This window comes from Punica granatum, chromosome 2, assembly GCF_007655135.1.
Source record: "Punica granatum isolate Tunisia-2019 chromosome 2, ASM765513v2, whole genome shotgun sequence".
Lineage (NCBI taxonomy): Eukaryota > Viridiplantae > Streptophyta > Magnoliopsida > Myrtales > Lythraceae > Punica > Punica granatum.
In genome coordinates this window covers 4,010,181-4,025,754 of record NC_045128.1, presented here as the reverse complement: position 1 = coordinate 4,025,754, position 15,574 = coordinate 4,010,181, and the positions used below count along the sequence as shown (strand labels likewise).

Here is a 15,574-nt window from a genome sequence, read left to right as displayed (position 1 = left end):
TTGTAAAATGAGATTATTCTGTTGATTTCAATGCGTGTCTCACTGTCACATAATCAATTTAAACGGATGATGCAAGACGATGAAACATAGCGAGTCATCCATTGTGCATTTCAATCATAGATCTATTAAAAATAACTTGTCCGAGCTGACGTGCCTGTCGCGGTTTTCTCATTTAAGAGACGTACATGATATGACAATCTCGTCGAATATGTTTCAGAATATTCGCGAACGTACGTAACTGCTTAATATAGTACGACCCGGGAGCTAAAAGATGCGAGTAAGAGTACAACCTTCATGGTGAAGGTTTATACTGTGGCATATTCCGGTTCGATACAGGCTTGTTATATGAAAGGTCACACCCGTCGGATCATCAACACATATGCGTGGACTAGTATGAAATCCATATGGATTTGCCCACCACAATAAAATAAATTATCTAAGACAGACAGCTTGGATTTGATTAATTAGCCAACAAATGGCGACACTATGTTACCTAACCAATACTTTCAATTATCTCTTTCCTTGTTTTTTCCCCTCACATGTTTATGAATATAAAGATAATTAATTTACTCTTCTTTGGAAGAAGGGGATTAGTGGATTTTTTAATTAATATAAATCCACATGGGGAACGAACTAGGGCAAGTCCTTCCCATGGGGAGTTGAAGTGAAATCGGAGATTTTAATTTTATTTGTCGATTTAATTTAATTTTAATGTAACCAATGTGCTTTAGAATTGGATTTTATTTTTAAATCTTTTTCCTTTGCATGTAGAGAGCAAATATGCGATGTGGAAACTCGCCTCCGCTCGACAACGTGGTTGGCGGATAGGGCGGTTGACTTGCATGTAGCATGCATAAGGCGAAGCAGTCATTTTATGCGAGTTTGCACTCGCCTTATGCACGACTCATATATTAATCACAAGGTCCTGATAAAATCTTTCAAAAAAATATAATAAAATGATATTAAAAAAAATTAAGAGGGAGAAGTGAAAGAATCGTATAGAGAAAAGAAAAAGCGGTTGACGAGTATAAAGGAATTTACTATTTTATCTATATATTTGATACATCAATATTTTTTTCTTTTAAATCTAGTGAGAGTTATTAACATTTAATTCCTTAAATCCCTAGAAAAAGTAAGAAACACCAAATAATTACACAAAAAAGAACACAAAATATTTTCGTTATAGAGTAGTATAAAAGTATAGACATGGATAATATGGATACCACACTAAAAAAAAAAAGGAAATATGTGCGAAGAAAAACACTAAAAATATATTAATCAAACACATTATTGCATCTTTTGAAAATTAAAAATAAATAATACATATCAATTTTTCTTTCTTAATTACAATATAATAAAGGAAGGAACGCGAAAAATCTCGCCACACTGTAAACTCTTTTCTCCAATAATTATTTATCTTGTTCTTTATATTATTATTATTGATTCCAAAAGTTTCTTATTTCTAATATTATTTTCGTCTATCGAGGAATTCAAAATAAAAAAGATATAATTCAGAAGCCGTATGTTTCTCTTTATTTCAGTTCAATAAAATGTAAAAGTGGATATTCAATTCTTGAAATATTAATTGAGTTTTACATTACGTGTTATGTGCAATATTACACGAATGCATATGTATTGAATTTTTATAGTCGTATCTAGGATAAGTAAGTCGGTCGATATCGATACCTATTGTTTCACGTAAGTGATTAAGATATATTTAGACCGATATCCACCTAAGAAGATGAAGTCAATATTCATAGAAACGATAATATATAAGAGAGAGACATATAAAGATGCATGCATTTCATAGATTTACTCCGCAAACTTTGTACACTTATTGCATGCTCATGAGCCTTCCCTTTGATGTTTATATTGTGCGTTATTAATCCATGAATTGTGCGTGCCTCCCTTGATATATGTCGCCCGACAATATAGACTTGCTTTAGCAATATTATTTTATTTTAATTCAAACAATTTAGGAAAAAATAAATAATACGATAATTGTAAGTTTTTCCGAATATTTCATTGTACATTCACGTTTTATCTGAAATTGAGGGATAGTAAATTCAATTTTTCATAATGAACTTTCTATACTCATTTATTTTGCACTCTAAGCTTCTTTCTAGGTTAGTGGACTTCCCCTAGTCATTTGTAACTAAAAGAAATTACAAATTTTAATTTACATCAATATATTATAACATGTACGTATACTTTTGGAAAACGAATGATAATATATATAAATATATAATATAATATAACATATTAAATGACAGAAATGGGTTTCCCGTGTAGTACAGCTTCGATGGAGGATAACCACATGATGTCGAGTCAAAAGATGACATGGAAAAGTGGGCCCCGCCAAGTGCATGACCCGGAAGTTGGCCCATCGTACTTCCCAGGGGCCAGCTTTAGTAGCTCAAAATATTATATTGTTAACTATGAAAAAAAAAAATTGAATAGCTGAATATCAGGTATGTCGACCTACCTCGTTTTAGGTGTTTTTGCATTAATTAATTTGATGGGATTATTATTATGTCTTCCTCGAAGTCTCGAATCCACGACATTTTCTTGTATCTTCTACAATTCGCACACCTCGCAGTTTAAATGTATAGACATTGTTTCAATTTCTCCGATAACAGATCATTTAATTCAGAAATCGATGTCTGACATTATATTTTTGATTCAGAGAATTTCTTATGTTATTTTTTTATGAAGTCATGGTGCTTGATCGATGTGAGATTTTATCAAAAAAAAAAGATCGAGGCTGTGACCGTGAGATGGTTGTTTTACTATATCCAAGGCAAAATCGAACTAATGTCCAACTGATTGCATGAGAGCCAATAGTGCATAAATTTGTATATGCTTCGGGAAAAGCAAAATCAATGACCAAAAAATAAAATATTTTCTGATACTTTATTTTATTTCTAATGAAATTTGAGAATTGATGTTACTCAAAATTATAATTAGAGAATAAAAATAATGTCACTTTAATACAACAGCGGCACGGGCACGGCCCCAACGTACTGCTGCCCCGGCAGAGTCATGGAACGGGAGCTCTGCTAGCGAAGCGGGGAGTAGAGGCCGCCAGCAAATATTATCCGACTGCTCGGCGGTCTTCGCGTCAAACTAAAGCCAAAAGGCCAGATTTTGCAGCTCAGCTCAGCTCCGCTCCCACAAAAGTACTGTTCCATTAATAAATTTATTAATTAATCTAATTAAAAAAATTCTGGAAGAAAATTAAATCTTATCCATTCCAAACAGAGCATTTTTATTTTATTTTATTGGTTTTTAAATTATTTTCTAGGATTGTTGGATAAGTGGTCATGATGGGCAAAAGTGTTTAAACATGTGAGTGGGTAGACCGCGGGGGGGAGGGGGTGTTTTCTGCTTTACACGACATGTGGGCCCACTCCGATGACCTTGCCAGCACCGATGTCGGAGCTGCGGCTTCATTCCGGCGGCCCACTGTCAGATCTGATCAGTACCATATATTTGATAAGGTTTCGTGAACCACGAGAGATTGCTTAGCCTCGTATGAAATCATATAGGAGAGGCCTCATGGTTTGGGGCCGGCTATGTACGTAGTCGGATGAGTGTCGATGGACCACATATCGATCGGATTGATATATTATGAGATTAGGAATTTTTCCAAACCAAAGGTAAACAAGTAGGTTGAGCATACGAACTGAATAGACCGTGCTGAGATATGCTAGGATGCGGTGGTGATTACGGGGAGTTTTTTCTTTTTCTTTTTCTTTTTCTTTTTCTGAAAATGTCTTTCCATGCGATTTATATGTGTGGTTCGAAATATAACACGTCTCAAAAGTTCAAAAAAAACTTATTGAATGAATTACTTTCATATTGTCCATCATCGCCTCATTGGATCAATGTAATACTCAAAACTTTTTAAGAAGGTTCCCATGAAAGTTTAATGGATTTTAGCAACTTGCAAGTTAAATTAATTGAATAAATTGTCATTTTCGTCCCTAATATTTCGAATAGCTATTAATTTTGCTTTTGAATTCGAAAAGTCATGAATCGGGTCCTTACAGTTTGAAATCTCCATCAGTTTAGGCCTTCTGTAAGGATTAGATTGATAGATTTTTTAAACTGTAGGGATCTGATTGATGGTTTTTCAACTTTAAGGATAGAATTAATGACTGACCGAAACATTATGGACGAAAATGACGATTTACTCTTAACTTAATTCCACTACAAACATGGGCAATTACATTGTGCTCCATTCTCACCCCTCACACCCAATAAAATATTGTTGCATGTCCATTAAACAATGCTTAGTTGCTAGTAGGCATATCTTTTTCTTGGTGATTTTCAACTAATTCGGAAATTAGCCCATTATTTTACTAAGGCACATGGTTTAAGTAATATTATTCTCTATAGAGAAAAATAAGCACATCAAAATGTTGACGTTTAAGTAATATTAGATAGGCACCAACGTGATGCATATGCGATATTTTTATTATGAATGACAAAAGTATGCAACACACTGTCCCGTAAAATTTTGATCAATATCAAGTGTTATTTTTTCTTCTAACTAGCAACTAACACTGAGTATGTATAAATAAATAATAAGTATACTCGTGCTAGTGCGATAATAAATAGGAGAATCACTATGTAAGATATTACTATTTTGAAAAAACGGAGTTAGATACGGTACTCTCTCTCTGTGTAATATCAATAAATCTTGAGTTTGATTCTCATTAGTGTATCACGCTTCTTTACTCCCTTTGCCCTTATCCCGACTAATGCTGGTGAACCTCCTTAACTGAAATTACATTAGAAAAAATGGTAGGTCGACTTTTTCCAAGTGTAGGAGGCCCAAAATCTTGTTTGTAAGCAGGCGCAAGTGAACATACCTCCTCCCGCCCCCTTCCTTGTGGTTTTATCGGCGAGTATGGCAAGTTTCTTCAAGTTAGCTCTGATGTTAATCAGTAAGTCTGCTCTCTCTCTCTCGTTAACATCTCGAATTTAAAATCTTGTTAATAGCATGTAAGATTAGAAATATGAGCCTAATCGATATATCGAGCACGTGATAGACGAGATGTTTGAGCTTTTCACCTTTTTTGGAAGAATATTTTCGAGATGGCTATCCACAGTGAGAACTTCACTTTTTAAGGGGGGCTACCCACTAGCAAGAGAACCTTTTGCTGGACAAAGGAAAAACCTCATCCCGCTTCAAAAGCAGCCCAATTGATTGGTCCGAGGAAAGGCCTGCACCTCTCTATGTTCCCGATTGGTCCGGCCAACCGGCCAGATGATCGACTGAGACGACAAGGATCGAGATAACCTTCATAGTCGTTTCAAGTGATTATTACTTTAATATATCGTAACCCAAAGCGGTTAAGCTGAATGTAAGAATTACTCTGATCGATGACCTGACGTTCGACTGTGCTAAAAGAATCCATTGCGCGGATTCCGAGTTGTAATGCGAATCATGTGGCCTTGAAAAAACCAGCAAGCAGAAAGGGAACAAAACCAAGGAATCTCATTCATCGTGACTTTTTTTGCCACTTTTAAATGTATGGAGGGTCCACACGCACAACAACAGAGCTGGTTTCAGATGAAGAAATTATGACCCACACATATACCCAGCATATGCACAACCAAGGAAGGAGTTCTGAGCACCATTGCATATAAGGCGAAGCGCGGCGCGGCGCGTAGGGAAAGTGGCCCTGCACCGGACGGGATTATCAGTCGGTCGCCAAATGCTCTATATCTTATGTATAGCTTCCGATTATGGTATTGGTATGCTACGTCGCAAGAGTGGAGTCGAAAGAAAAACCACAACGCGATACTGATATGCCAAATTTGAATATATATATATATGATAAGAGAGGAAGCATATCGCGTGACGGAGTGCCCCGAGGGACACTATTTAGGAGACATGCAATAGAGAATCGGAGTCGTCCAAGGATTGCAAAACTTCGTACATTTATGTGAAGTCCGGAACATCAATCTCCCGAAACACGGCTTGATGCATCGAACTCCATTTAAAACACGTGCGAACACAGCACCAGGATAGCAAAAACCATGGTAGAATGAAGAAAGTATATCGATCGGCTTGATCGTTATTCAATGTCCAAGTAAAGTATATCGACTCAACTCAAGAGAAGATGAATTTAATTAATTAAGAGGAGATTTGGAAACGGAATGTGCGCGGTATATGAACCAAATTAAAGCCCGATCGATCGTCCCTCGCTCTATATATCAAATGAAGAAAGATAAATAAAAAATCAAATATGGGAATTCCATTACTTTCCATATGCGCGCCCACGCACACACGGGTGTAGAATCAGATCCATGCATCTTTCCGGGATAACGTCGTTTTCCCCTCGTCCTTCTTGGCCTTAATGTAATTGATTGGGATATATATCTCCGGACGTGTCATTAACTACACGTCCCGATATGGTTGCCAATTTGGCCAATTTATCAAGATGACTGATCAGCTAGTCAGCTATTCTATGTATGATATCGCTTTTTCTAAAGTGATAACGTGTCATGCTGAAACCATTTGAATTCGTATAGTTTACACAAATTCATGTTAGAATTTTCCTATATTTTGATGATACATACTACTTTTCTCAGGTCAATCTACACTCAGATTGCGTTGTTATCCCAATTAGTAGGTGAATCATTGCCGGTACATTTAGATTGAATCAACTATATATTAACGTGAATTGATTCAAGCGATTCGACGCTTATTATCCTTGAATAAGATCTCGAGTTCGAGTATTGTAAATGGAGAAGATTCATGCTGGAAGAGCTTTACTCCTTAATTGATCGATCTGATTTGAACTGGATTAGTCGAGACTCAATTGAATTTCCGAATACTAGATTCATACCAAAAAATTGACACACCTATACATAACCCACAGGCTTACGGCTATATATATATATATATATATATATATATTACCACCACCGTTGGTGCCAATTACTAATATGCTCACAATTCGAGAGTCCAACATCGTTCGGCTCAAGGAGGAGGATGCCGTATGATATCATTGTCAATAAATCGACCGGACACCAAATTCAATTGGGTAATATATAGTTAAAACACAATTTGGGCCCTTGGGCCCATAATCATTTATATATATAAATATATTTTTATAAAAAGACATAAATGGATCCGAATGGGTTCAATGTGGATCGCTTCCTGCTGTGAGCCGAGTCCCCCCCACCTCTTCTCTCTGTCGAGCGGTGATCATCTTTCCTTTGATCAAACCCGACACAAATTAAACTCAGGAACACGAGCAGTCACAGCTGTTGGTCGTTGTTGTACGCGTCCCACAGCTTACCCAGGCCTTGATCAATAATAGTTCTTTAAGTCCATAAGATGTATAATTTTCTTCATTCGAGTTCAATTGAGGAAGACGCACGACCTTATCCATCATCACCCCCAATGACATGATATTTTCGCAGTACCTAGCTCACAACATATATGTATATATATATATGAATGAAATATTCATGGCTCATGTCATATGCATCATAGTGATCTCGATTGTCTGCAGTATATATAATCTCGAGTTCAATTTAAACAACCATAGTTGTTTTCATTCCGGCGGCCACCACCCTTCAATTGGGGTCGGCGAATGCTAGAATTAGAAATTTGACAAAAAAATTATATTCTTTTAAATTATTAACCCTCCTTAAAAATAGTTTATGGTATAAAGTTCTGCACCGTTTAAATTCATTAGGGGATAAAAAAGGGTACTTTTCTTTCCTTTTTTCCTCAATAAAAAAGTGTAAATTTAACCTGATTTTCTAGGTTTGTGGAAACCAGTGTTATCAGAATCGGACCGGATATCGAACCGATCAAGGCATGAGTTCATGGGTTTATAGGTTTGTTCAAGGTGGGTTAAAATGATGTTCCCACGTGGATTTCCTTTTATTCTATCGTTGCATACAAGACATTCTTGTACTTGAGAGACCATTTTTTTTTCAATTATATATGTATGTATGTATGTACGTACATGTAATTGTATATATATTTTTAAGTCCTATTTTTATAAGAATGGCGCTCAAACACTGATTATATGAGATTTCTGTTTGATGAGTTTACCAAAAGAAATAATTTGGATTTAATCGGTCAGTTTTTGCACCAGGACGACACGAAGAGATCAATGACAGTCCAATCGAGGAAGTGAGACTGACTGTGCCTGCGACCGATGATCCCACCCCAGCCTGCCCTGACCTTTGTCTCGTGTGTCATCCTAACCTCTGTGAACCACTAGTACTTCTTCGTGTACTGTCAGAAGCCGCTCTCCGTCTCCTCGGTCTCGGTTCAAGTAGTGGCACTACCTATAGGGAAGATCATGGCAGCGACCTCAAAGGTCATCAAGGTCCTGCTCACGCGCTGGTCCTTCTCGATGAACCCGGGTCCATTCAACCTCAAAAAGCAAGTGCCCATCACCATCTTCGCTAACTGCAGAGCCGGCGAAGTCTACGCCGTGGCTTTCTACCACCGGAGCATCCACCCCGCTGCTGCCTTCTTGTTGTCCCAGACAACTTAGGTTTATATATATATATATATATTCAGAACATGACGATGAATTACAGTACTGTCGCAAGCAGGCATTATATATTCATTTTTGTTTATTTTGGAAAATTTATTAATAAAATTATTCTTCTATATAATATACATATATATGGATGATGGGATCGGATGGACTGGTCTGGTTAGAAAGTACCTTGTGGAAACTCCCCATACATGTTGTGGCCTTCAAACCTTGTTCAAGCCTCTCTCTCAATCTTTTTTTTTTTTTTTCCGGATGGGATCCTTAGATTAATGGTTGAGACTAATAATGTTTGCTCATCAGCTTGACCATGGTCACACGTCAAGATACTTCATCATGTCAATGTTTCTCAGAAAAATTAATGTGATTAAATTGACGAATATGTGCCCTTGTGATCTCTTAACTAGCTAATTCAGTTTTTGAATGGCATCTTCCTCTTAACTACGACTACGAGTCTAACATGATAGGTATGCGCAAAATTACATGCATGCATTGCAGGGCACTGCACGAGAAGGAAAAGAGGCAGAGGCGAGGCCACATGAGGCTGCAGTTCTGCCTCATGACCTTTGTCTGGAGCTTCGTTTACTACATTGTCCCGGGCTACCTGTTCCCATCAATCTCGGCCATATCCTTCTTGTGCCTTATATGGAAAGACTCGATCACTGCTCAACAGATCGGGTCAGGCCTCCACGGGCTTGGTTTAGGCTCCTTCACCTTAGATTGGGCAACGATCGCCCTCAGCGGGAGTCCACTGGCTTATCCCGCCTTTGCCATCTTCCAAATGCTCATTGGGTTCTTCCTCGCGGTTTATGTCGCCCTCCTACTTATGTATTATAACAACTCGTATGATGCCAAGAGGTTCCCGATCATTTCCGCCCACACCTTTGACTCCGAAGGGCAAATCTACAACTTCTCTCGCATCCTCAATCAGGACAGCTTTGATATCATTCGGGTTGCTTAATGAGGGTACAGCAAGCTCTACCTTAGTGCCATTAATGCCTTCAACAACATTGGACTGGGTTTCGCCGCATTCGCTGCCACTCTTTCCCACATTGTCCCCTTCCACGGAGGGTAAGCTAGCTCCTCAGAACCCATATGTATATATACACTAGTGAATTTACACGCGCATTGCACGTGAAACATTCTTTGATGAGGTTGAAATACATAATACTCGGACGACATAACATATGCTCATAAAAGGATATAAGAATTAATGGGCCATAAGATGTTTATGAGTTTAAAATCAAGAAAATCCTTTTTAAAAAAAGAAATATATAAATTATAAGTAAATCAATAGTATCTCCTTTTGAATGGATTTGTGATCACAATCTTTTCTTACTTTAAGTTATAAATAAATAAAATAAAAAATAGTTAGCAATATCTATGAGTGTTGGTGACCCAAAAAAAGAAAAAAATTTGCCCTTCTTATTTTTTATTCTATTGAAGAAAAGTAGAACTGAAAGTAAGAATAAAATTTTAAAATTGTTCAAATTTTAAACTTATTTATCTTATCTTGTTCCTCCATTAATTCACACGTAGTCATCTTCCACTATACTTTTCACTTATTTCTCTTCAGCCCCCACTCTATCTCTATCTTAACCCAAGTTAATTTTTCTTTTCTTTCACTAATTTTTTTTTCAATTTTATCACAAATTTTTAAACTTTTTAAATAATAGCACAACTATGCAGAATCACAAATGGTATATAATGATGAAAATACAAAGGCAACGTTTTAAACCATGTTTTTTTTTCCACTCAGCGCATAGCGCTGATGCAAAATCTAGTGTATGAACAATAAAAAATTTGATAAGTACAATTAAAATAACAGAAAAGATTTTAAAAAATGAAATTAATGCAATTAACGATAATTTATTTCAAGGAAATATTTATAGTTGATATATTTTACTTACTTGATCTTTCATTTCAATAGAATATCCTAAAGAAAATATAGAGAAGTGAATTCAAATTTTCAATTGAAGTTTACAAAATAATTAACAGAAATATTATTTTTACAAATAGTCTTGTAGTGACTTCCATAATTCGAAATTCAGAAAAACTCGATAAAAATTTGAAAGTTAAAGACCTTAAGGGTCGGGTATATGTTATAAAGAAAGAAAATTGGAAGGAAGTTGATCGGACCCGATTTTATGTATGTATAAATTTGTTTTAGTAATTCATATTATATACTATAATTTATACTTAATAAATAAAATAAGAAAACAAACAATACGCCTTAGATCCCACCTAAGGCACAAGAGTAAATTTAATTTCAATTGCAAACTGATAAGCTATATATAATCGGTATTAAATTTACATTGGAAGCAATTTATCTCTCCCTTTTTACACAAGTGCCCTTGAGGAGTAAGAACGAAAATGTCCCTAGATCTCGTGAAGGGAAGACACTGATAACATGAGGACTCTAATCTTGTGCAACATTGTTAGTAGGTGGTGGTGGCAAGTACTATAGTGGCAATGGATAGATGGTAGCTGATGTCTGTGGACATAAGAAAAAAATGATAATAAGAATAGGGAAAGAAGAAGATAAAAGAAAACAAAATAAAATAGAAATTAATGATATGATATCTTTTTTTCTCTAAAGATCTTCTCTTTCTTTCTTTCTTTTTTATTATCCCAAATGCATACTTTTGTATCCATAGAATCCTATAAAAAATTTAATTGAGACTTTGAAACAAATTACCGATGGCATAATATCTTAAATAATTTTTTAAATAAATTAATATAAATTTTGAAAAGTCAATCGAAGAATTGTTTGAATTTCTTCGGTATTTTTGAAAGGAATTAATCATAGGATATATGTTATTAGCTCATTAGAAATATCCATCTACAAAATAATTTTTAAAAATTCTTAATATAAATTGTGAAAATCCATCAAAATACAAATGTAAATGGGAAAGGGGAGAAAGGAACCATGGGCGTTAAATGGAGAAGTTATTTCATATTTGATACATTTGTCAGAGTGAATAATTATGTGAAAAAATATGTAGGTAGTTTTTATAGTGAAAAAAGTATGAAAGAGTGCTTGAAATCGAAAGGTCATGAGAAAGAATATGTATAAGTTGGTTTTTGAAACTTGAAAAAAAATAAAAGGATTATGGTAGAAGAAAGGGAATGTAGGAAATTGTTTTTCAACGATTAGCAAAGTCAAAGAATAAGAATAATTAAAAGGAGAAGTAATTAAAAACCAAAAGAGAAAATAGAGAAAATTACAAATGTAAATAGGAAACGGGAGATAGGAACTATGAGTGCTAAATGGATAAGTTATTTCATATTTGATGCGTTTGCCAGAATGAATAATTATGAAAAAGAACATGCTAGGTAGTTTTATAGTGAAGAGGTATGAAATGGTACCTCAAAATCAAAAGGTCATGAGAGAGAATACGTTTAAGTTAGTTTTTCTATTAAAACGAATGAAAGGATGTCACGCTATTGAAAAGATGTGATGTTTAGTGGTATTCGTATTATTTCAGTAAATGATAAAATAGTAATGTTATTAATTTACCAAGCACAAAAATAATAAAAAATTTTGGAGAAACACTTTAGGAAGGGTCGTACTTTAGAAGAGTTATACAAAGTTTAACTCGACTGAGGCAATATGATAGAACATGTGAGGCAACGAATATTGATAATGAGCGATGAGTAGAGAGTCGAAAGTGCATGAGAAAAAATCATACTAATAGAACACACCAAAAGCGTGCAAGTAAAATGTATTAAAAGAAAGGTAGAAATTCACTAATGATATATGTATTTTTTTAAACAAAAATTGAGGAAACATGAAGTTTTGAAAGTAATAACGTGATTTATAGAGATGAGACAAAGAATGTATAAACTTATTGAGACAACATACGTTGTAAACAACATTTGGTGTAACGAAATTTTGAAACTATAAATCTTTATGAAATAATAATATAACAAATATACCCGTGATGAAGGGCTGACTTGGTTGAGAGATATGTGAAGCAATAAAATATCGAAAATAAACAATGAATAAAAAGAGCTTATATATATATATATATATATATTGAAAATGTGCGACCCAAAGTCCGAGCCGAAAATGTACGAAAAAAAGTCACGAGGGTATAGGGATATTTTTGAAATATTAAAAATCGGACAAACTTGTCATATATAGGTGGGAAGGCCACTGAACTGAGCATGATCCTTAACAGGCCTGGTGACAAGCTAGCTAGGGCTATTCTTATTTGAACAAAGCATCGCAACCTAATTAACCGAAAAATATCTATCTATCTTGATAAGTACAGGAGCATTTGGAAAATGTGGAAAAATTCAGGAGAGGCATTGAAGAACCAGATCGGGGACGTGCACACGAGGCTGATGAAGCAGAACTACGATGAGGTCCTGCAATGGTGGTTCGATATTATATTGGTTTAGATGGTGACCCTCGCCCTTTGGGCCTGCGAGGGGTTCGACAAGCAGCTTCAGCTCCCATGGTGGGGACTCCTGCTAGCTTGCGTGATCGATTTGGCGTTCACATTACCTATTGGAATCACTGAAGCAACGACCAACATGGTAGCTCGTTGGAAAGTTTTACAAATGATATTATAATTCAATTTTCACGAAAAATGGCAAATTAATAAACCGAACTTCTAAGTACGTACAGTAACTAATTGGATAAAGTCGATCGTGTTATATGTATGCAGAGACCGGGGCTGAGTCTTATCGTGGAGTTGGTGATAGGGTTACCTGTATTCAGGGAAGCCTCTTGCAAATATCACTTTCAAGACCTATCGATATATCAGCATGAGTCAAGCTCTCAAGTTTGTTGGTGTGTTCAAGTTGGGCCATTACATGAAGATCCCTCCCAAGTCGATGTTCATCCACAAGTAAGCTACCATTAGCAACCCTCCTTTTTTTTTTTTTGTTCTTTTTTCTTTTTTCCCCGCAAGAAGTTACTGGTGTAGATTTCATCAGAATCGTGCTAAACTATTCGGGCAACAAGTCAAACTAACAACCTTAGACTTTCTCCAGCAGTTGACTCTCCAATGGGTCTCTAATGTGGGCCATGTCAGCCACATATGCGCCATACCATCTGAAGAGAGGCAGGAGAAAAAGAGAGACTTGAAACTCCAATAGTCAGTCTTTGATCGGATCTTTATAGTGATATTACACTCTTTTTTGTGTAGTAAGTCCCACTCTTTCTAAATATATATATATATAATTGTGTGACCCGCTGTATGTCAGTGGTTGGAGCAGCAGTCCCATACGGCGTTGGCTCTTTTTACCATCTCTTGAGAAAAAAAAGGAAATAAAAGTTGTTGCATGTAGTAGCTTTTCTTATGACGGCTCATGATTGGGCCATTGGGGTCTCACTGGCGGAGGCCAAATGACGTAGGGTGTCACGTAGGGAGACACGACCATCTCTTCGTTGAAGATAGTCTTAGGAAGTTTTATAGTGCAATTACTTTTTATACAATCACTTTTCTAGATCATTGATTCTTCAATAACTTCATAAATAAATAAAAAACTTAGATGGCAGTCTAAAAAATGATTGCACCATCACAATTTTAAGGTGCAAACAATGAAATATATTCTTGTGGATGGATGCAGTTAAAATAATATATTATTTAACTGCACTTTAATGTTATATAGTATCATTCCAGTTTACATAACCTTTAGAATGTATTAGTAATTTTCATTAACATCATTCAATTTTTATTAATTACTGGTATAAAGAGAGAGGGATAGATTGCACCAGCACCGTCGTCAAAAACATTGGTTCAACAGGATTCGAGCCGTGGAATATCATGCACACACTGTTTTTTGGAAAGACCGGGTTGGCCGAGCTCGTTATGAGTAATGTGCAAGCACCAAAGGTTCTTGGAAAGTTCTTATGATGCAATTATTGTATGGTATTTCTCAATATTATATATGCGAGAAGAAAACTAATTTGTCTATCTTTTATTTTCCAATATTACTCTTGCTATATGCATATATTTAGGGTATTTGTATACAAAAAAATAAAGGTGTTTTCTCAAATAAATTATGAACTCTTTTTTTTATGGGAAAATTACAAAAAAAACCCAAGTTTTGTACAATGTCTCAGTTTTATCCTAAATTTTGTTTTGTAACAAAAAAAACCATAATTTTTCTAAAATGTCTAAAAAATGACCTCCGTTATAACTTCCGTCAATTTTTGCCTACGTGTGACCTACGTGGACTGTTAAAGGGACCCACCCTCAGCAGCAAAAATTGACGGAAGTTATAACGGATGTCATTTTTGAGACATTTTAGAAAACTTACGGTTTTTTTTTGTTACAAAACAAAATTTAGGACAAAATTGAGACATTTTACAAAACTTGGATTTTTTTTTTGTAATTTACCCTTTTTTTATATAGTAAAATCATCAACCTTTTATTGCGTCTCTATCATGTCATCTAATTCCTTCTCGTTCATTTCACGAGAAGGATACAAATTTTTTTTAATTATTTTGGTAACGTTATATTATATGCACCAATTAAAAATTTATTAGTAGAAATTGAGATATTAGGAATTATAAGAGAAGACGGCTAAATAGATAAAACAATCTATATATCTCTTTTTTTTTTGTTCCCAATTCTTTTGACAAATGATTAACCATTGCAGCACTTCAAAATTTGTTATGCTATCGATAAATCAAAAAGACGATCTCATGCCAAATTTATCAATCAAAAGAAAATAAAAAGTTCTCATGCAAATATTTGAAAAAATGAATCGAATAAAAATATGTGAGCAAATATATGAACAAAAGAAAATAATAAATTGTCCAAACAAAATATCAGAATAAAGTAAGCAAAGAGAAAACCTTCGTTTTGAACAACCAAAATGACATAAGATCGGTGTTGGTACTAGATGAGCATGCAACACGATGTATATATATAAGTTCGCAGAGTCACCCACACGCCTTTACAAATGGAAATATAATGATAACAGTTCCGACATAAACATCTATTTATATAGTTGCCAATATATAATGTAAACTTGTACGTGAGTGGCCAATGTATATCTTCGGCTATGTATAG

The 15,574-nt window shown here is 35.1% G+C and overlaps 1 pseudogene; it reads left to right on the top strand.

Annotated features, from left to right (window-relative positions):
• Window positions 1–7,846: 7,846 nt before the first annotated feature.
• LOC116197147 lies at window positions 7,847–13,588 on the top strand (annotated as a pseudogene).
• Window positions 13,589–15,574: the final 1,986 nt, after the last annotated feature.